This window comes from Bos grunniens, chromosome 13 (assembly GCF_055505025.1).
Source record: "Bos grunniens cultivar Pamir isolate PY7600 chromosome 13, Bosgru_T2T1.0, whole genome shotgun sequence".
NCBI lineage: Eukaryota > Metazoa > Chordata > Mammalia > Artiodactyla > Bovidae > Bos > Bos grunniens.
Window position 1 is genome coordinate 76,725,515 of NC_141177.1, and position 21,121 is coordinate 76,746,635.

Consider the following 21,121-nt stretch of genomic DNA (forward strand, 5'->3'; position numbering starts at 1 on the left):
CCATGTCCTTCACTAACTCCTACAGTTTGCTCAAACTCATGTCCATTGGGTTGGTGATGCCATCTCATCCTTGTTACTCCTTCTGCCCTCGATCTTTCCCAGCATCAAGGTTTTTCCAATTAGTTGACTCTTTGCATCAGGTGGCCAAAGTGTTGGAGCTTCAGCTTCAGCATCAGTCCTTCCAGTGAATATTCAGGACTTATTTCCTTTAGGATTGACTGGTTTGATCTCCTTGTCTAAGGGACTTTCAAGAGTCTTATCCAATATACCACAGTTTGACAGCATCAATGCTTTGGCGCTCAACCTTCTTTAGGGTCCAACTCTCACATCTATACAATAACCACTAGAAAAACCATAGCTTTGACTAGATGGACCACTGTCAGCAAATGACATCTCTCCTCTTTAAAACACTGGCTAGGTCTGTCATTGCTTTTTTTTCCAAGCAAGCATCTTTTAATTTCATGGCTGTAGTCACCATCTGCAGTGATTTTGGAGCCCAAGAAAATAAAGTCTGTCACTTCCATTGTTACCCCATGTATTTGCCATGAAGTGATGGGACCGGATGCCATGATCTTCATTTTTGGAATGTTGAGTTTAAAGTCAGTTTTTTCATGCTCCTCTTTCACCTCATCAAGAGGCTCTTTAGTTCTTCTTCACTTTCTGCCATTAGGGTGGTGTCATCTGCATATATGAGGTTATTGATATTTCTCCCAGCAATCATGATTCCAGCTTGAGCTTCACCCAGCCCACCATTTCACATGATGTACTCTGCATCTAAGTTAAATAAACAAGGTGACAATATACAGCCTTGATGTACTTTTTTCCCAATTTGGAACCATTCCATTGTTCCACGTCTACTTCTAACTATTGCTTCTTGACCTGCATACAGGTTTCTCAGGAGACAGGTAACGCAATGTGGTATTCCTGTCTCTCTAAGAATTTTCCATAGTTTGTTGTGATCCACACAAAGGCTTTAGGGTAGTCAATGAAGCAGAAGCAGATGTTTTTCTGGAATTCCCTTGCTTTTTCTACGATCCAGTGGATGTTGGCAATTTGATCTCTGGTTCCTCTGCCTTTTCTAAATCCAGCTTGTATGTCTGGAAGTTCTCAGTTCAGGTACTGTTGAAACATAGCTTGAAAGATTTTGAACATTACTTTGCTAGCATGTGACATGAGCAAAACTGTGTTGTAGTCTGAACATTCTTTGGCATTGCCCTTCTTTGGGATTAGAATGAAAACTGACCTTTTCCAACCTATGGCCACTGCTGAGTTTTCCAAATTTGCTGGCATATGGAGTTCAGCACTTTAACAGCATCATCTTTTAGAATTTGAAATAGCTCAGCTGTAATTTAATCACCTCCATTAGCTCTCGTCGTAGTAATGCTTCCTAAGGCCCACTTGACTTCATACTCCACAATGTCCAGTGGTACCCAGACATCTCCTGAATACCACTTTCTAATCATTATCTGGTCCTCCTCCCCAAACTAACCACTATCCAGAGGTCTAAACCCCAGATTAGTCTTGCCTGTTCAATTTTATATACATGGAACAATACGTATTCTTTTATATCTGATAACTTTTAATGGACAAGTATTATTTGTGAAATATATCCATGCTTGGACCTGTCATTTGTGCATTTTCATCACGCTACTCTTTGCTGTGTAGTGTTGGATTAGAATACACAATTTACTCCTTCATTTTACTGCTAATGGGCATTTGTTTTGAGGTTTTGACTTACACAAACAATGCTGCTTTGAAAATGACTGTAGTTGCTTTTATTGGTTATCTGCATGAATTCTTATGAAACTGCTGGGATACGTAGGTATCTGTGTACACGGAGCTTTAGCAGATGCTGGCAGAACTTTCTAAGTGGCTTTTTGGCAGCAGTGGAGTTTCACTGCCATTCACATTCTGCTGACACCTGATAGTGTCAATCTTTTAAATTCTAGCCACTCTAGTGAGTGCTGTGGTAGTACCTCATCAAGCTTTTAATCAGCATTTCCCTGGTGAATAAGTTGAACAATTTTTCACATATTTATTAACCACCTGAATTATCCTCTTTTCTAAACTGCCTGTTCAATTCTCATCCCCCCTTTTCTACTGGGTTATGTTTTTTTCATTATTGATTCACAAGAACCTTTATAAACGCCCTTTGTCTGGAACACGTGCTCTTTCTTTGCTTTGCTTTTTCTCTTTTACTGATATCTTTTGATGACAAGAGTTCTTAACCTGTCAATGATGGAGCATATTATCACTTTCCTTTTATGTTACAAAGTTCTGTATTGTTTAAGAAATATTTTCCCACTTTAAGATAAAACAGATACTCTCTTATATTTTCTTACGGAGGCTTCATTATTTTACTTTTCACGTTTAGATCGTAAATCAAATGTACATGTGGAAAGCAGAGATCAGGTTTCATTTTCTTCCCATTTGAGTATCAAAGTGACCAGCAACATTTATTGAAAAGATTATTTTAATTGATGAAAAGGAAAATCCATTATGAAAATATCAACGACAAACTTTAAGCATCACATAACATAGTACTGAAACATGTTTTAAAAAGTGAGGAAAATGACAAACACACAACAGTAATATAAAACTTTAATCCTAATAAGTTATGATGGTTGAAGTAGTCAAAATGCTAAAATAAAGTGAATAAATAAATATAGAGAACTACACACCCTACAGGGGACTCATCTTTTTTCTCAGTTCTTGGAGAACATTTTAAATATTGATCTTGTATGTATCACAAGAAAAAAAAAATAGAAATTATATGGGCCTTTTTCTCTGCTTACATTATAGTAAAACTATAAATTAACAACTGTTAATATATACATACACACACACTTCACAATTGAAAAATACCCTCCTTAAGCAACTCTTAGGCCAAGAAGAAAATCAGCTGTATTTACTAAGCACTTTGAAATGACAAAAATAGGATACAACAAACAATATGGGGCTTAGATATGGGCATCAGAGGCAAATTTAGAGTAATAAAACCTTTAACAAAAAAGAATAGAAATAAGTGGGCACATTAAATTATTAGAAAAGCCTAGAAGAGGCAATTGCAATATAGGTAAAATTATGTTTTTTCCATTGTTATTGTTTAGTCACTAAATTGTGTCCAACCCTTTGTGAACCCGTGGACTGCAGCCCAGCAGGTTCCTTTGTCCATGGAATTTCCCAGGCAAGAATACTAGAGTGGGTAGCCATTTCTTTCTCCAGGGGATCTTGCGGACCCAGGGATCGAATTCATGTTTCCTGCTTGGCAGACAATTCTTTACCACTGAGCCACCTGGGGAGCCCTAATTTTGCAATCAGAGAGTAGAAAAACAAAAGAATTCAAGATAATCCCAGTACTTCAAAAATATCAATAAAATACACATACCTCCATCTAATTATTTTTTAATGAAAATACAAGACATAAAATTGGCAATGATAAAAGGATTTTAATCAGATACAGAAGAAATCAAATGTTATAAGGAAATTTTATGTAAAACTGTTTGCTAATAGTTTTAATTAGGTGAAGTTGACAATTTTATGGAAAATATAAATTATCTTTACTGTCAAAAACCTGAAAAAACTAACAACTACAGAAGACATTGAACAAAATAGCAAATAAATACCTCTATGAAAGGCCGGGGGTAAAATCTAATTATACCATGTATCAAGAGCATTCATTTGCACCCTGCATAATACCAAAAAAATTCTGTAACACACTCCAAGATTCCAGTTAAGAAGTGGTAACCAGTTATTTAGGTTTCCTTGATAGCTCAGATGGTAAACAATCTGCCTGCAGTGCAGGAGACACCAGTTCAATTCCTGGGTCAGGTAGATCCACTGGAGAAGGGATAGGGCACCCACACCAGCTTTCTTGGGCTTCCCTTGTGGCTCAATTGGTAAAGAATCTGCCTGCAGTAGGGGAGACCTGGGTTCGATCCCTGGGTTGGGAAGATCCCCTGGAAGATGATCTCTGAAAGATGAACTTCTCAGGTCAGTAGGTGCCCAATATGCAGAGATCAGTGGAGAAATAACTCCAGAATGAAGACATGAAGCCAAAGCAATAAAAAAAAAAAAAAAAAACACCAGTTGTGGATGTGACTGCTGACAGAAGTAAAGTCTGATGCTGTAAAGAGCAATATTGCATAGGAATTTGGAATGTCAGGTCCATGAATCAAGGCAAAGTGGAAGTGGTCAAACAGGAGATGACAAGAGTGAATGTCAACATTTTAGGAATCAGCAAACTAAAATGGACTGGAATGGGGGAATTTAACTCAGGTGACCATTATGTCTACTACTGTGGGAAAGAATCCCTTAGAAGAAATGGAGTAGCCATCATAGTCAACAAAAGAGTCCAAAATGCAGTACTTGGATGCAATCTCAAAAATGACAGAATGATCTCTGTTCGTTTCCAAGGCAAACCATTCAATATCACGGTAATCCAAGTTTATGCCCCTACCAGTAATGCTGAAGAAGCTGAAGTTGAACGGTTCTATGAAAGCCTACAAGACATTCTAGAAGTAACACCAAAAAAAAGATGTCCTTTTCATTATAGGGGACTGGAATGCAAAAGTAGGAAGTCAAGAAACACCTGGAGTAACAGGCAAATTTGGCCTTGGAGTACAGAATGAAGCAGGGCAAAGGCTAACAGACTTTTGCCAAGAGAACGCACTGGACATAGCAAACACCCTCTTCCAACAACACAAGAGAAAGCTGTACAAATGGACATCACCAGATGGTCAATACCGAAATCAGACTGACTATATTCTTTGCAGCCAAAGATGGAGAAGCTCTATACACTCAGCAAAACAAGACTGGGATCTGACTGTGGCTCAGATCATGAACTCCTTATTGCCAAATTCAGACTTAAATTGAAGAAAGTAGGGAAAACCACCAGACCATTCATGTATGACGTAAATCAAATCCCATATGATTATACAGTGGAAGTGACAAATAGATTCAAGGGATTAGATCTGATAGACAGAGTGCTTGATGAACTATTGATGGAGGTTTGTGACATTGTACAGGAGACAAGGATTAAGACCATTCCCAGGAAAAAGAAATGCAAACACAAACTGGCTGTCCGAGGAGGCCTTACAAATAGCTGTGAAAAGAAGAGAAGCGAAAAACAAAGGAGAAAGGAAAGATATACCCATTTGAATGCAGAGTTCCAAAGAATAGCAAGGAGAGATAAGAAAGCCTTCCTCAGTAATCAGTGTAAAGAAATAAAGGAAAACAACAGAATGGGAAAGACTAGAGATCCTTTCAAGAAACTTAGAGATACCAAGGGAACATTTCATGTAAAGATGGGCTCAATAAAGGACAGAAATAGTATGGACCTAACAGAAGCAGAAGATTATTAAAAAGAGGTGGCAAGAATACACACAAGAACTATACAAAAAAGACCTTCACAACCCAGATAAACACGATGGTGCGATCACTCACCTAGAGCCAGACATCCTGGAGTATGAAGTCAAGTGGGCCTTAGGAAGCATCACTATGCACAAACCTAGTGGGGGTGATGAAATTCCAGTTGAGCTACTTCAAATTCTAAAAGATGATGCTGTTAAAGTGCTGCACTCAATATGCCAGCAAATTTGGGAAACTCAGCAGTGGGCACGGGACTGGAAAAGGTCAGTTTTCATTCCAACCCCAAAGAAAGGCAATGCCAAAGAATGCTCAAACTACCACACAATTGCACTCATCTCACACGCTAGTAAAGTAATGCTCAAAATTCTCCAAGCCAGGCTTCAACAGTACATGAACCATGAACTTCCAGATGTTCAAGCTGGTTTTAGAAAAGGCAGAGGAACCACAGATCAAATTGCCAACATCCGCTGGATCATGGAAAAAGCAAGAGAATTCCAGAAAAACATCTACCTCTGCTTTATTGATTACACCACAGCCTTTGACTGTATGGATCACAATAAACTGTGGAAAATTCTTAAAGAGATGGGAATACCAGACCACCTGACCTGCGTTCTAAGAAATCTGTATGCAGCTCAGGAAGCAACAGTTAGAACTGGACATGGAACAACAGACTGGTTCCAAATAGGAAAAGGAGTACGTCAAAGCTGTATACTGTCACCCTGCTTATTTAACTTATATGCAGAGTACATCATGAGAAATGCTGGGCTGGATGAAGCACAAGCTGGAATCAAGATTGCCGAGAGAAATATCAATAACCTCAGATATGCAGATGACACCACCCTTATGGCAGAAAGTGAAGAGGAACTAAAGAGGCTCTTGATGAAAGTGAAACAGGAAAGTGGAAAAGTTGGCTTAAAGCTCATCATTCAGAAAACTAAGACCATGGCACCTAGTCCCATCACTTCATGGCAAATAGACGGGGAAACAGTGGAAACAGTGAGAGACTTTAATTTGGGAGACTCCAAAATCACTGCAGATTGTGACTGCAGCCACAAAATTAAAAGACACTTACTCCTTGGAAGGAAAGTTATGACCAACATAGACAGCATATTAAAAAGCAGAGACATTACTTTTCCAACAAAGGTCCATCTAGTCAAGGCTATGGTTTTTCCCGTGGTCGTGTATGGATGTGAGAGTTGGACTATAAAGAAAGCTGAGCACCGAAGAATTGAAGCTTTTGAACTGTGGTGTTGGAGAAGACTCTTGAGAGTCCCTTGGACTGCAAGGAGATCTAACCATCCATCCTAAAGGAAATCAGTCCTGAATATTCACTGGAAGGACTGATGTTGAAGCTGAAACTCCCATATTTGGCCACCTGATGTGAAGAACTGACTCACTGGAAAAGACCCTGATGCTGGGAAAGATTGAAGGCGGGAGGAGAAGGAAATGACAGAGGATGAGATGGTTGGATGGCATCACCAACTCAATGGACATGAGTTTGGGTAGACTCCAGGAGTTGGTGGACAGGGAGGCCTGGCGGGCTGCCCTCCATGGGGTTGCAAAGAGTCAGACACGACTGAACGACTGAACTGAACTGAGCCAGTTATTCAATCATTTGTTCACACAGCCATACAACAAGTATGTTATCTAAATGAGGATCTTGTATGTACTGAACTTTGTGCTAAATACAAAAGATACAAACATGCACAAGCCAAACATGATTCCTGGCCCCTGGACGTTACAGAGCATGGACAACCAAAGAGGCAGTGTTAATACAATGAGATGCTTTGTATCAGGAGAAATCAGAGGTGGTAAAAAAGAATTTTGGCTCCCTAGCCTAGTCAGTGAGGATGGAGAGAAGAAAGTGGACAGAGAATGGCCACATGCTCAATGCTTACCCTGTGCTGTATCGAGTGCCACAAAAAGACCTTCTCCTTCACTTCTCAAAAGAACTCTAGTGTTAAGAATTCATAACCAAATTTTTTGGCTCCAAAGCTCAAATCTTTACCTAACGCCATTAAATGAGAATAAGTGTAACTAGTTATGAAACACACACACACACCTCCCTCCCTCAACTGAGGCAAGATAAAAGATAGGAAACAACCAGGGATGAGACAAAGGACCAGCGAGAGTCAGAGATGGAAGACTCTTTAGGTTAATGCATTTTGGGAAGTGATCAGTAGAGGGCAGCATTGCAAAGCCTATGAATACCCTTTAAGTTAATAGTAAAAAAAATAGTCTGCGGTAAAACTACAAAAGCACTTCAGTGTTTAAGCCCATTTTTTAAGTACTAAAATTAAGTCAAGAAAATAAATGCACAGAGTTTTCTTCTTTACTCAGAAACCTGGAGAAAATATTTCCTTGGAGTCTCATAAAACAGGTTACTGTAATATTAATGAAAAATGAATAAGCTTATAAATATAAAAACTCATTTTTTAAATTATCTTTGTTTTAGCAGCTTTTCAGTTTGAAAATAATCACATATCTTTATATTCCTATGACGTATGCCAGCAAATTTACATTAATAAAATTAATTGATCCAGCATATAACTATGCTCACATCAGATCAGATCAGATCAGTCGCTCAGTCGTGTCTGACTCTTTGCGTCCCCATGAATCGCAGCACGCCAGGCCTCCCTGTCCATCACCAACTCCCGGAGTTCACTGAGACTCACGTCCATCGAGTCAGTGATGCCATCCAGCCATCTCATCCTCTGCCGTCCCCTTCTCCTCCTGCCCCCAATCCCTCCCAGCATCAGTCTTTTCTATAATTAGATCATTCAGTCAGGAACTTAAGCTTTGAGAAAGTGTTTTTAGCAAATGGCAGAAGAAAAAAACTTCTTCCAAAAGGAATCACTGTCTGTGCTCCCTCACCTCCCAGTCACTCCACAATCCAGAGTTTTCTGGGTTCTGGCCCCATGAATTAGTCAGTGGCTGCTCTCTACCAAATCTGAAGGACTCTTTGCATTCTTTGCTTGTGTACCTCTCCGTGGCAAGTGACACAACTGAATGATTTTCTTCAATGAAACACTGATTCCTTGTCTCTAGCATAGCCAAGCCACCAGCCTCTTCGACCATGAACAGTACTCTGCTGTTCCTCTCACTGCTCATTGTTTAAAGTTCACAATTCCTTGGGGTTCCATCCTCAGCCCTCTTTCTCCTCTCTCACTGGAATTTTTTTCCTTGGAGAATCTTCATTCCACTTCCCAAAACTTCATTCCTTGGCCCAGTTCTGACAACTGTAAACTAGCTGTCTCTACTTGGAGATTCCACAAGCATCACTAAACCAACATGTCCTCACTTTTCACCAAAAGCATGTGATTCTTCCCATACCCTTTAGTCCTTAGTTGGTCTCTTATTGTCTCTCAAGACAGAAACTCTACTTTCCAAATAATTTCTCTGTCATCACTGTAACCACCTTGGTTTTGATCAGAAATTACTATGTGAAGGGCATTTGGACAGCACACTATGGATTCCCTGGGGCGGGGGTGGGTGGTGGGAGGAACACAGTGCATTTCCTTTCGCAGCAGAACCTGCCCTTCCTTAAGCCTTACACGCTGATACTTCTGTATTCCTCTCATCTGTCTGACCCCTTAAGGAATTTGAGTTTTGGGCTGGCTCAGTTATTTGGACTTAGGACACACTACTTAAGACTGTCTACCTGGGATTCAAGTCCCACATTTTACCTCTCTCCAATTCAGCCTTCACACTGACACTGGATTGTTTCCTACAAAATGCAAAGTGCAAAATTAACCACTTCAGGGACCCCTACTCTCATTATCTACAGGTTAAGGGACCACATGTGACGAGAAAACTGATCATCAGACGCTTGCAGCCACCTCTTCCACCACTCAGCTTTCTAATTTAAGCTACTGCTATAGCAAATGAGGAGGAAAGGAGAGGAGAGAGCCAGCTTAAAACTAAATATTAAAAAAACTAAGATCATCGCATCTGGCCCCATAACTTCATGGCATATAGAACGGGAAAAGGTGGAAGTACTGACAGACTTCCTCTTCTTGGGCTCTGAAATCACTGTGGATGGTGACTGTAACCATGAAATCAGAAGACGAATGCTTCTTGGCAGGAAAGCTATGACAAACCTAGACAGTGTGTTGAAAAGCGACAAAGGTACATGTAGTTAAGGCTATGGTCTTTCCAGTGGTCATGTATGGCTGTGAGAGCTGGACTGTAAAGAAGGCAGGACGCCAAAGAATTGATGCTTTCGAACCGTGGAAGACTCCTGAAAGTGGGGAGAGCAAGCAGATCAAACCAGTCAACCTTAAGGGAAATCAACCCTGAATACTCATTGGAAGGACTGATGCTGAAACTCATCTAAAACTGGATGAAACTCCAGTATTTTGGTCATCTGTTGCGAACAGCCAACTCACTGGAAAAGACCCTGATGCTGGGAAAGATTGAGGACAGAAGGAGAAGAGGGCATCAGAGGATGAGGTGGCTGCATGGCAACACCAATGCAATGGACGTGAACTTGGGCAAACTTCTAGAGATGGTGAGGACAGGGAGGCCTGGCATGCTGCAGTCCATGGGGTTGCAAAGAGTTGGACATGACTGGGTGACAGAACAACAATAGCAAATGACCTGCAACTTGGACTCCAAAAGCTAACTTCCCATTCCAACTGACTGGGACATTCCTATCTACTTGCTTATAGTATTTTCTTCACCTGTCTACACCTTGCTGAACTGTCACCTACTCTAAAAGTTTCCCCCGTGTTTTCCAGGAATCCCCTTGGCAAACTGATTTGCGAAGATTCCAATTATTCATTTGATTCTATCTTCCCACTCAATAGTAAGATCCTTTATTGAAGAGATCACATTTCACCTTTTCTAGTATGCTAAGCAGTATTAGTAGGGAACTGAGATTGGGGGCAGGAGAAGGGGACGACAGAGGATGAGATGGCTGGATGGCATCACCGACTCAATGGACGTGAGTTTGTGTGAACTCCAGGAGCTGGACATGCACAGGGAGGCCTGGCGTGCTGCGATTCATAGGGTCGCAGAGTCAGACACGACTGAGCGACTGAATTGAACTGGCAAGCATCAGACCCTCAATAAATGTGAAGTGAGCTGACCTGATGAGGCCCCCATGGTCTACATGTACTTGCCAGACATGACAATTTGGTCCTTTAGAACTGTCTAGCTGACATTTTTTTCTTATTGCTCCCTTTCCCCAGTGGAGTCCTGTTCCACTGCCCTCTACACACAGGCACAAGATCAACCTGCTTCTCCTCTCTAACTCAGTAGATACTATCTGTCAGTTAGTCAATTTCCATATTAAAAAGCACAGACATTACTTTGCCAACAAAGGTCCATCTAGTCAGGTTTTTCCAGTAGTCATGTATGGATGTGAGAGTTGGACTATAAAGAAAGCTGAGCACAGAAGAATTGATGCTTTTGAGCTGTGGTGATGGAGAAGACTCTTGAGAGACCCTTGGAGTGGAAGGAGATCCAACCAGTCCATCCTAAAGGAAATCAGTCCTGAATATTCATTGGAAGGACTGATGCTGAAGCTAAAACTCCAATCCTTTGGCCACCTGATGAGAAGAACTGACTCATTGGAAAAGACCCTGATGCTGGGAAAGATTGAAAGCGGGAGGAGAAGGGGACAACAGAGGATGAGATGGTTGGATGACATCACTGACTTAATGGACATGAGTTTGAGTAGGCTCCAGGAGTTGGAGATGGACAGGGAAGCCTGGCGTGCTGCAGTCCATGGGGTCGCAAAGTTAGACATGACTGAGTGACTGAACTGAACTGGTCAACTTCCAAACCTATGAACTTACCAAATTACCTCCACTGAACAACTCCCTTCTGTAGCCAATTAATAATCAGGTGCTTTTTATTCTACTTTCTGTGTATCTCTTGCCTCTATCTCCTCCTCCTCTTTCAGCATCACACAATTCTTTCTCCTTGCTAAGTCTAATGATGACCACGTCTCCTCTTCTACCTTTATGTAAACAAAATTATGAGAGTTTGATCACATATTTACCTTCAAGCTCCATAGAATAGAGGCAAAACTCTTCATACTAGTAGATAATCTTGCTGTTCAAACTGATTAGGGAACCAGCAGTAATCAATATCACTTGGGAACACCCCCTCACCCAATTCAGGGTCCTACTCCTGACTTACTCAGAATCTGTATTTTAAGAGGCAGGTCATGTTTATGTTAGTTCCATCTGTCACGCCAAGGCAACGGTCTGCAATGCCTTTCATCTGGTGGCCCTGACTCCCTCTGCCACTATCTCACCTGCCCTGCTCACACAGAGAACCCTGCATCCTCAGAAATGGCTAACAGAGGACTCTAGAACTCTGTAGGTCTTTTAAGTCTCGCAAACCTTTTTTTCTACTTTCTGGTGCCCCTCCACCCACTCTCAAGTTGATTCTCTTAGGTTTCAGCACTGTCATCACCTCTTTTATTAAAGTTCTCCCAACCACACCTGCTTCTCCTTGGTCCCTATAGTTCCAAAAAGGACTACATACTATTTTACAATTTAAAATATCTTAGATGTCAGAATCTTTATCTCACTCTTCATATTCCAAGTACCTGAAAGCAACACCGACATTGGGCTAGTCACTCAGTCATGTCTGACTTTTGTGGTCCCATGGAAAGTAGCCCGCCAGCCTCCTCTGTCCATGGGATTCTCCAGGCAAGAATACTGGAGTGGGCTGCCTTTCCTTCCCCAGGGGATCTTCCTGACCAGGGATGGAATCCAGGTCCCCTGTATTGCAGGCGGGTTCTTTACCATCTGAGCCACCAGGGGAGCATAATTAGAAGTGCTTTAAAAATATCAGTTGAGTTAAACTATAAATGAGCATGAACAGTTTTGATGGAGTAGCCTGGTGTTTTCTATTCTGAGCCAGTCAGTTTCTGCATAGAGGCAATAAATACATATTCTGTTCCTTCACTACAACAATAAAAATAAACAGGAGTAAACAAATCAAAGCTAAATTTAGAGGTCCTATTTCAAGAAATAACTGGTGATGACTCTGGAAACTATTTAATAAAGATTAGTAAACTCAACTAAACAGCACTATGAAATCAAAGTGTCACCTTGAGCTATTTCTGGAAAAATGAAAATTCATCATACAAAGAATCCTTTGACAAGATTATCTGTACAAGTTTAAAGGTAGGAGGAAATTGCCACCTTGGATAATAATTCTGAACGGCTGATTATGTATGTGACTGTAGGGGCTGGAGTGGGAGGACGTGGTTAGAATCATTGCCACTACAAGTGGTTAATGCTCACAAAGTAGGATCTGCACAGTGACCAAGCAGTAATTTAGAAACCAAAGTTATCTCCAAGGGTAAGAAAAAAGGAGGCATACCACTGACAGATTATTTAATTCTTTCACAGAAAAAGAGTCAAGTATGAATTCTCTACTTGAAAAATTATGAAAAGGAGGAACAGCATTTAAGTGCTTAATTGGCTGTTCTTGAAAAATGGATTTGTAGATAGCAGTTTCACTAAATCCTTCGTCCTAATTCAAGGTAAAATGTGCCTAAATGGAAAAGTGAAAGAATTTACCTTAGGGTTTATGAACTTGTCTGTGCTTATTTTTAACACCCATATTGCTATATAATTTCTATATAAATTTCATTATTTATTAAATTCTGGACAAAGTGAACCTTGAGTAAATCGGACACTAAAAATTGGTACTAGTTGTAACAGGAAAAACATCTACAACTAATGGTTAATGAATGACTTTTCAAGTTTTTCACTGACCAAGTCCCCGAGACTAATTCAATCTAAATGCTATCTAATACCAGGGGAACTTCCCAGTCCAGGGACTGAACCCAGGTCTCCCACATTGCAGACAGATTCTTTTACCATTTTAGCCACCAGGGAAGCCCAAGAATACTGGAGTGGGTAGCCTATCCCTTCTCCAGGGGATCTTCCTGACCCAGGAATCAACCCAGGGTCTTCTCCTGCATTGCAGGAGAATTCTTTACCAGCTGAGCTACCAGGGAAGCCATCTAATACCCAGGCTACACAGAAGACCAACAATTAAGTGTGACATCTAACTGGCAATTTGGCAAATCACCAAGTTTGAATTTTAATTGGCTGTTAGAGAAATATGTGTATCTTTTACACACAGAAAGCAAGAGAAGCTTTTTTTTTTTAATGATTCATCTTTTCTTGTTTGGATCTCCTTAGCTGATCAATGGTTCACAAAATCAAGTCCTGTCACAGACAGGAAGTACCCACAAGCCATCTTTAAATTGGTTAAGGAAAGAGAACAAAAATGGAAGTTAATTGAAAAAATAGACATAGAAAAAAAGAATAAGATCAAAATAAGCCACATAAATGCTTAAAAATGAAAGGAGATTGCTAGGCTCAGAAGATGTGCAGTATAATTTTGTCTCAACTAGAGTGGAAATGAAACATGAAAACTGATTACATCTTTGCCAAAGCAACTATGTCCCATACTCACTGCTGTCATCAATATTTAGATTCAAATGATTTCAAATGGATCAAATTAACAACAATATGGAGCACTTACTAATCGCCAAGTACTATGCTATGTGAAATGGAGACAAAGGCTCATTAAAAATTGTGTGTTAAAAAGTTCTTTAGGAAGCATATAGAGAATTTCTCAATATACATTTTATACTTTTCCAATCTCTCAGGACCTACCAGAATTACTTCTGCCAATATTTAATGACATACAAAGTACCAGGGGTAATACAAAGCGCAAGGAATATAATGAAAAAGATCTTGCAGGGTTATAAAGAGGCCCTTTGTATGAGTTCAGTCCTTTATCACAGGACTTTTAAAGGGTAGGACACCAAAAGAGTGACTTCATCAAATTTACCTTTAGAAAGATGGTTTTGAGAATGGTATGGATGGGATGAAGCAAGATTTTAAAGATAGGCAGATGAGTTATAAGGGTACTATTATAACCCAAATGAAAAATATTTAGAGTCTGATTTCAGGTCATAGCTAAGGTGACAGAAACAGAAGCACCAAAAAAAAAAAAACATTTTAAAAAAGAAATTTTAACAATTTAGCACCTGCTGGAAATAGGTGTTACTGAAGAGCAATAAATGACAACTTCAGACAAGTTATCCAGCTATCTGTAACTGAAGAGACGAAAGCATCCTTCTCCACAGGGTGAACAGGTTTGAAAAGAAGACAATGAGTTTGGTTTTGGCCAAAGTGAGTTAGAAACAAAAAGTAATAAATTTCAATACTTTGTAGTCATACACTGTGGTCCCAAACTATGGGATAATGTTGGATATTTTCAGAGCCACTTAACTATTTGACAGTCTACTGATTGACTCTGAAAAGTGCCAGACTGTTCCTAAATTTTGGTGTATCTTATATATTTCCATATCTCATTGAATAATACTGGTTATAATTAGTAGTCATCTAGTAAAATCATCTCAATTTTCTCTCAATATAATGGAAATATTGCTATTCATAAAACTGTACCATTTCAATTACACCTAAAATCAGTAAATGATTTCCAAAGTATTTTCAGCTCTTAAGAATATAGGTCTAGGACCTCTAATATTTTTAAACCAGTGAATAAAATAATAACAATTTGTTTGTATAATCTTGATAGTTTTCAAAGCTATCCTGCTGCTGCTGCTGCTAAGTCACTTCAGTCGTGTCCGACTCTGTGCAACCCCATAAACGGCAGCCCACCAGACTCCCCCGTCCCTGGGATTCTCCAGGCACTAACACTGGAGTGGGCTGCCATTGCCTTCTCCGATGCATGAAAGTGAAAAGTGAAAGTGAAGTTGCTCAGTCGTGTCTGACTTGGCGACCCCATGGACTGCAGCCTACCAGGCTCCTCTGTCCATGGGATTTTCCAGGCAAGAGTACTGGAGTGGGGTGCCATTGCCTTCTCCGTCAAAGCTATCCTATCCACTGTCAAATCTTTATAATTATCCTGTGAGTTATAATAAAACCCAAATAACAGGTAAGTCTTTTAAAACATGGATAGCAAATAGAGAACCACAACTCACAAATCAGATTACTGTTTATGCTGTAACACACATATATTAGATTACAATATTGTACAAAACTATTTGAAGTTTAGAAAATACTGGTTTATATAATCCTTTGATAACCCAGCTGAAAGGAGAAAAACATGGCTAATACAATTTATTTAAGTTTATAATCATGTATTAAAATAATCAAAGGGACTTATGAGTATTCAAGCTGAGGGAAAGAGAAAGGGTAGAGACAAAAATGAAAAGCAAATAGAGCCTCTGCCTGTGAAACCTGAGTTCAGTGACCTGACATAATAGGAAGCTTAATAGTAAAAATTCATCTTTATCCCACAGACATTATGTTTTTTCCTCAAGTAAATTCAAGGTTAATTGTTTTTTAAGTTATACACACAATTCCCTGGGCATAATACAAAATAAGTTTAAAGTTTTGTCTCCCTCAATACTATAAAAGCATTTCCTAAGACTTCCAGATCTGTCACTTTTCTGTATTTTTACATTATACTTTAACACTTACACCCTATGAACTCATGAGGTTACCTGTACAAGTCTAAGGAAGCCACAAATATTTACTAATGCAGTAATTTTCCTTATGTAATAGTTATCAGGTCATAAAAGATAAATATTCTTATACTCTAGTTGAGCAAAGTAATGGCCAACTTCACATCTACATGTATTGTTATATTAACCCCACCTCCTCCAAAAGACAGTAAAGCTATTAATATTTACTGGCAGAGGAAATATTAAAACTTAAAATCAACTCTCTATTATGTGGGGATTCTTTATTGTGTAATCCTATTTCCAGGAGAGCCCTGAGTACAAAGTCCTTATAGCTCAGAAAACAGAGGCCCAGAAATGTTTTGGTCCGAGCCTGGTTCACCATGCCCAGTTCTAGTTAGTGTGTTGTTCTCCAGCACAGAATTCAATTAACATTCCACTTTTTCATCTTTACATTGTTGGATGCTCCTCTTCTGCCTGCTCCTTTCTGAGGAGGAGGAAAGAAGGGCCACAAGTAAATTCAATTAAATTTTGTTGGGCAATTTAGTGTTTCACATTTGACCACATTTCAGACATCCATACTATCCCTGACTCTCATTATCTCCTGTAGATAAAGCTGGCTTCTATCTTAGTGTTCCCATGGAATCATAATCCATACTGCATCCTCCTTATCACAGTAATAGCAACCTATATATATATATGTGTGTGTGTGTGTGTGTATATCACTGACCACTACAAGTATTTTTATTTTTCTGTATTTTTATAAATTTATAAAATACTATCAAACTACATTTAAGTACTTTCTTGATAATCTTTAAACTCTTCCTGAAAAATTATAAAAAGGAGCACTTTCACAGAAATGAATGTGATAATATATGAAAAGAAAAAAAAGATCATCCCTCTTTCTTCCTTATCCTCCATCCCATATGTCAAGATAATTATTATCTAAAATATATAAAACAAAAAAAAATAAAATATATAAAACATGTTTCATAGAAACAAAGTTTTTTAAAATAGGATACACTGTGAATTATACCTAAATTTCTTCACTTATTAAAAAAAAAATCACACACACTCCTTAGAATGAACAGAGAACCCATTTTTAAGAGTTTCATAACATTCCATCACAAACATTCTTCCTCTTGATGTGTGTTACAGTTATTTCTAGCTTTTTGCCACAACAAGCAATGCAGTTAATAAACACGTTTGTACAATTTCTTATGTCAGACCGAAACAACATCATGCCCTTTCGTATACACACACAGCCACTCTGCATTAGTAAGAGGGTGCTCAGAAGAGAACCCAGTGTACAAGAGGAACTTTCAGTCAAGAAATCCTCCTTGGAGAAAATGAGGAGAACATATTCTTGACTACTGAGATATTATGCTCAAAAAGGATCACAATGTATACTAAAAGTCCTTAAAATAAGAAAAGATGGAATTAGAAACAAGGTGCAGAATTCGTATTACTGGTCTGGAGAACTTAAACAACCAATTACAGTTTCAAAAACATAAAGTCCTCCTGACTTCCAAAGAAAAGCTGCCTAATAGAATGAATACATTATTTTTAAAAAATGCTTAAAACAAGTAAAATTTAAAACACACACAAGCCAAATCCATAAGATGCTTATTATATAACACAAACTAATTTCCAAAATTTGAGATAAATATGACATTTAGGGTCAGGGTTTCTATGAAAATCAAACTCAATATTTAGTGAAAAATTAATATAAGATCAGTATCCACAATATTACAACATATTTACTATTTAAAGATTTTTATTTTGACATATACAGTAAGTCAAGGTCTGTTAAAATCTCAAGAAAAACAGGAACTCATACAATGACACACCAAAAACAACATAATTATTTAAGTGTAAAAAATAAAATCTTAGTTTTCACCAAGGTGACTATTGATATCAAATTGGAGAAAACTGCCACAATGACGAAGAATCATTATATTTCATGTTGACAATCTAGTATTTATTGACAGAAAAAAAAAAAAAAAAAACACCCTACAATGGCTGGTTTTGCGAACTACAGAAATTTAAAATGCAGGAGGGGGTACCTTACAAAGCTCTAGTGATAAGTAAATGGACTACACTTTTCAGATTTTGGCAGACACTATATATTTTCACTCATCTTTGGAAGCACTGCTGAAATAGAAGTAGAGTTCCATCATTCACAGAGGATAAAGGGGTGGTTCAGAATGTGGGAAGAATTTATGCTAACTGCACAGCAGAGACAAAAAGCCCTGGGACTGAAGCATCAACTGCCTTTCCACATTAGTAGATGGCCAGTACTTTCCCAGCAGGCCCCACAATTTTCAGTCACTTCTTAATTTTCTCTCTTCTCAGTTCTCCACGTTCTATGAAGTCCTGCTGGTGTTACACACACACCAAAAACATGTGATTCTATCTCCCTTCTGGTCTGCACAACTTCTCTCAACAGTATTTCTTTTTCTTTCTTCAAACCTCTTCTCAAAGGAGTTTTCAATGAGTCTTTTTTGATTCAAAATGGACTGGAAGACAAGATGAAATAAAAAGAGGTCTTTTCCTAATGTTCATGCTAGAAAAAAAAAGGAAGAGAAAATGACACAAAAATCTCTATTAAGAACATTTCTTATTTTCATTCAAACAAAAAAGAAGAAAACTACCAGCATATCCTGTCATTTCACTTACTTTTCCTTGGTCAATTTTATTGACATATTTTTGTCTATATCCACTTAACTGAATTGTTATATGTTCCAAATGCTCTAAATTTTCAAAAACAACCCCTCCCCACACTCAAGCATACTTCTTACAGTATCATTTAAAAAGCACAACAGAATTAACAAATTATCAAGAATATATCTGAAGATACCATTTCTAAAACTTCAATAAGTAGTACCTAGAAAATCTCAATGAAATTCTCTGCCATACAGTTTGAAGAAAATAATGTTTTGCAATAAGTTTAAGTTGCACTGGAACTAGAACTGGGCTCCTGGCACTTGAGACTACTATTCTAGAGAAAAATAACAAATTTAAGACTTGAGGTGCTCCAGTTAATTAATTACTTAAGTGCATAGCAGTGTTAAATCTTCATGCCAAAGAAATAAATCAGTGTCAAATGGTTAAACAACTAACACAAAAGAAAAAATACCAATTACAAACAAGCTTTTTAAGCATATATTCAGAAATTTAAATTCAATACCATTCACAGATCTAAACATTTATCATTAGTTTTTAAAATTTGCAACTAGGTAATCTATTATGTCAGCATGCTATGTACCTAAATGTTCTTAGTGAATCTTAACACCACAGAAGTGAATCTGTGATTCAAGAATAGCCTTTTATTTTGAAGATGACAGAAAACACCGTGTAAAAGCAGAAAAAGAAAAAGACAGAAAGATGCTGGTACTGTTTCCCAACTGTTCTATCACACTTACAAAAGAATGCTGCTGCTGCTAAGTCGCTTCAGTCGTGTCCAACTCTGTGTGACCCCACAGACAACAGCCCAACAGGCTCCCCCATCCCTGGGATTCTCCAGGCAAGAACACTGGAGTGGGTTGCCATTTCCTTCTCCAGTGCATGAAAGTAAAAAGTGAAAGTGAAGTCGCTCAGTCGTGTCCGACTCTTATCAACCCCATGGACTGCAGCCTACCAGGCTCCTCCGTCTGTGGGATTTTTCAGGCAAGAGTACTGGAGTGGGGTGCCACTGCCTCCTCCAGTGCATGAAAGTGAAAAGTGAACTACTCCTTCTCATCTCCCACCTCCCACCAACCACTCCTCACCCCTTCCAAGGAAAAGAATTATTTTCTCCAGTAAAAACACAGCAACCAAGTAAAACACAAAAGAAGAATACCTGCAGGACTTTTCTTCCCATAGCTTGTCCCAGACAAGGATCTTCAGGCACTCGCTCTCTCGTGATCCTCTACCGCTTCTTCAGGCCTTAGAGAAGCATCTTCAGTGATGGTGGAGGGGTCAGAGGTTACAGTAGATGTAGCAAACTGAGATCAAGGATCATATCCATCTCCTCACAAAAAGGATGGGGCCTTTCAGGTGGTCCAGATCACCACTTCACACCTCTGTGATTATACTCACATGTTACTGTTCTGATATTGAGCAATTCCCACTCTCATCCCAAAAAATCCCACCAGAATATACTTCAAAATCTTAACTATGGAATTCTCCCGTTTTTCCCTTTATTAATCATTAACATAATTTATTTACATCCTGACTCATTCCACAGAAGGTGTTGGATTGATACTACCCTTTATTCATAAAGCAATACCTAGAAAATATCCTTACTTGAAGGTATTCTCCACATATATATCCTCTCTCATAAAATTCACATGCAACAAAGGAATTAGTGCTCCCCGCCCCAATACTTTGGGTAAAGAAGGTTCAGAGAAGTGTGTGAAAATACACTTTGGTTGAGAATCTAGGAAGTAAGGGAAGGAGACAGTTGCTAAGAAATAACAGAAAAAATTGTACACTACAAAGAAAATTATGGACTTGAGACTATGTGTAAATCATAGTAATCCCTTTAGGTAATCCCTGCTAACCTCATGTTGCTCTCCTTTTCACGCAACATTACTTTTAATAACTTATTGTTTAAATAAAAATATACTCCTTTTAAAATACCATGCTTTAAGAAAAATGAAAAGTATCCCTCTCTCATCCCTCTATCCTTTTCCCAAAAGGAGATCATTCATGTCCTTTCATCTTTCGCATTCATATTCAAACATGCACATGATTTATGATCACAAACATACTAAAATACTATTCTCACAACACGTTTATTCACTTTATGTATCTTGGCCATCTTTGCACATCTGTATATACCGATCTCTGTTAATATTCAACACTCCCTCACATTCCTGGAACACATACCTGGTTCCATGTCCCACGTAACTTAAACATATGCTCATATTCCAATCTCCATCTTTTAAACTTCAGGTTCTAGGATATTTCCTCAACCTTACTTCTATATCATTAATTTAACTTTCAGCCCTTCCCTTGAATATTTTTTATTTTAGCAATATTTTTTTGTTTCTGAGAACTCTGCAGATTGCTTTCAGAACAAGCTGGCTTATTTTTACAGCTGCTTTATGATCTTAAATCTCTAAGGATGCAAATTACATTTAGGTTCTACCTACATCTTGTATCATTCTCATTTTCCAGGAGTCAATTTCTCTCAGTTCATCCTGTACTCATATTTTGGGTTTTCTGGTAATCATTGGTCTTCGAAATTTGTGAATGGTGTCCCAGAATTAGCTAAATAGCCAGGGTTTCTAA

At 38.6% G+C, this 21,121-nt stretch overlaps 1 protein-coding gene across 9 annotated transcripts in view; it reads right to left on the minus strand.

Annotated features, from left to right (window-relative positions):
• The window catches only part of MACROD2 (mono-ADP ribosylhydrolase 2), a 2,315,241-nt gene that overhangs the window by 2,253,909 nt on the left and 40,211 nt on the right, over nt 1-21,121 (minus strand). For 2 of the 9 annotated variants that reach the window (XR_015139979.1, XR_015139978.1), the window contains exons 3-4: nt 19,686-19,908; nt 16,929-18,410 (exon numbers count right to left, since the gene is read on the minus strand). The exons of 6 other annotated variants lie outside the window; for them this stretch is intronic. The gene's annotated coding sequence lies outside the window, so the exon portion shown is untranslated. Of the gene's footprint in view, nt 1-16,928; nt 18,411-19,685; nt 19,909-21,121 lie in introns of those variants that run through there. One more of the 9 variants, XR_015139980.1, reaches the window with a different exon arrangement.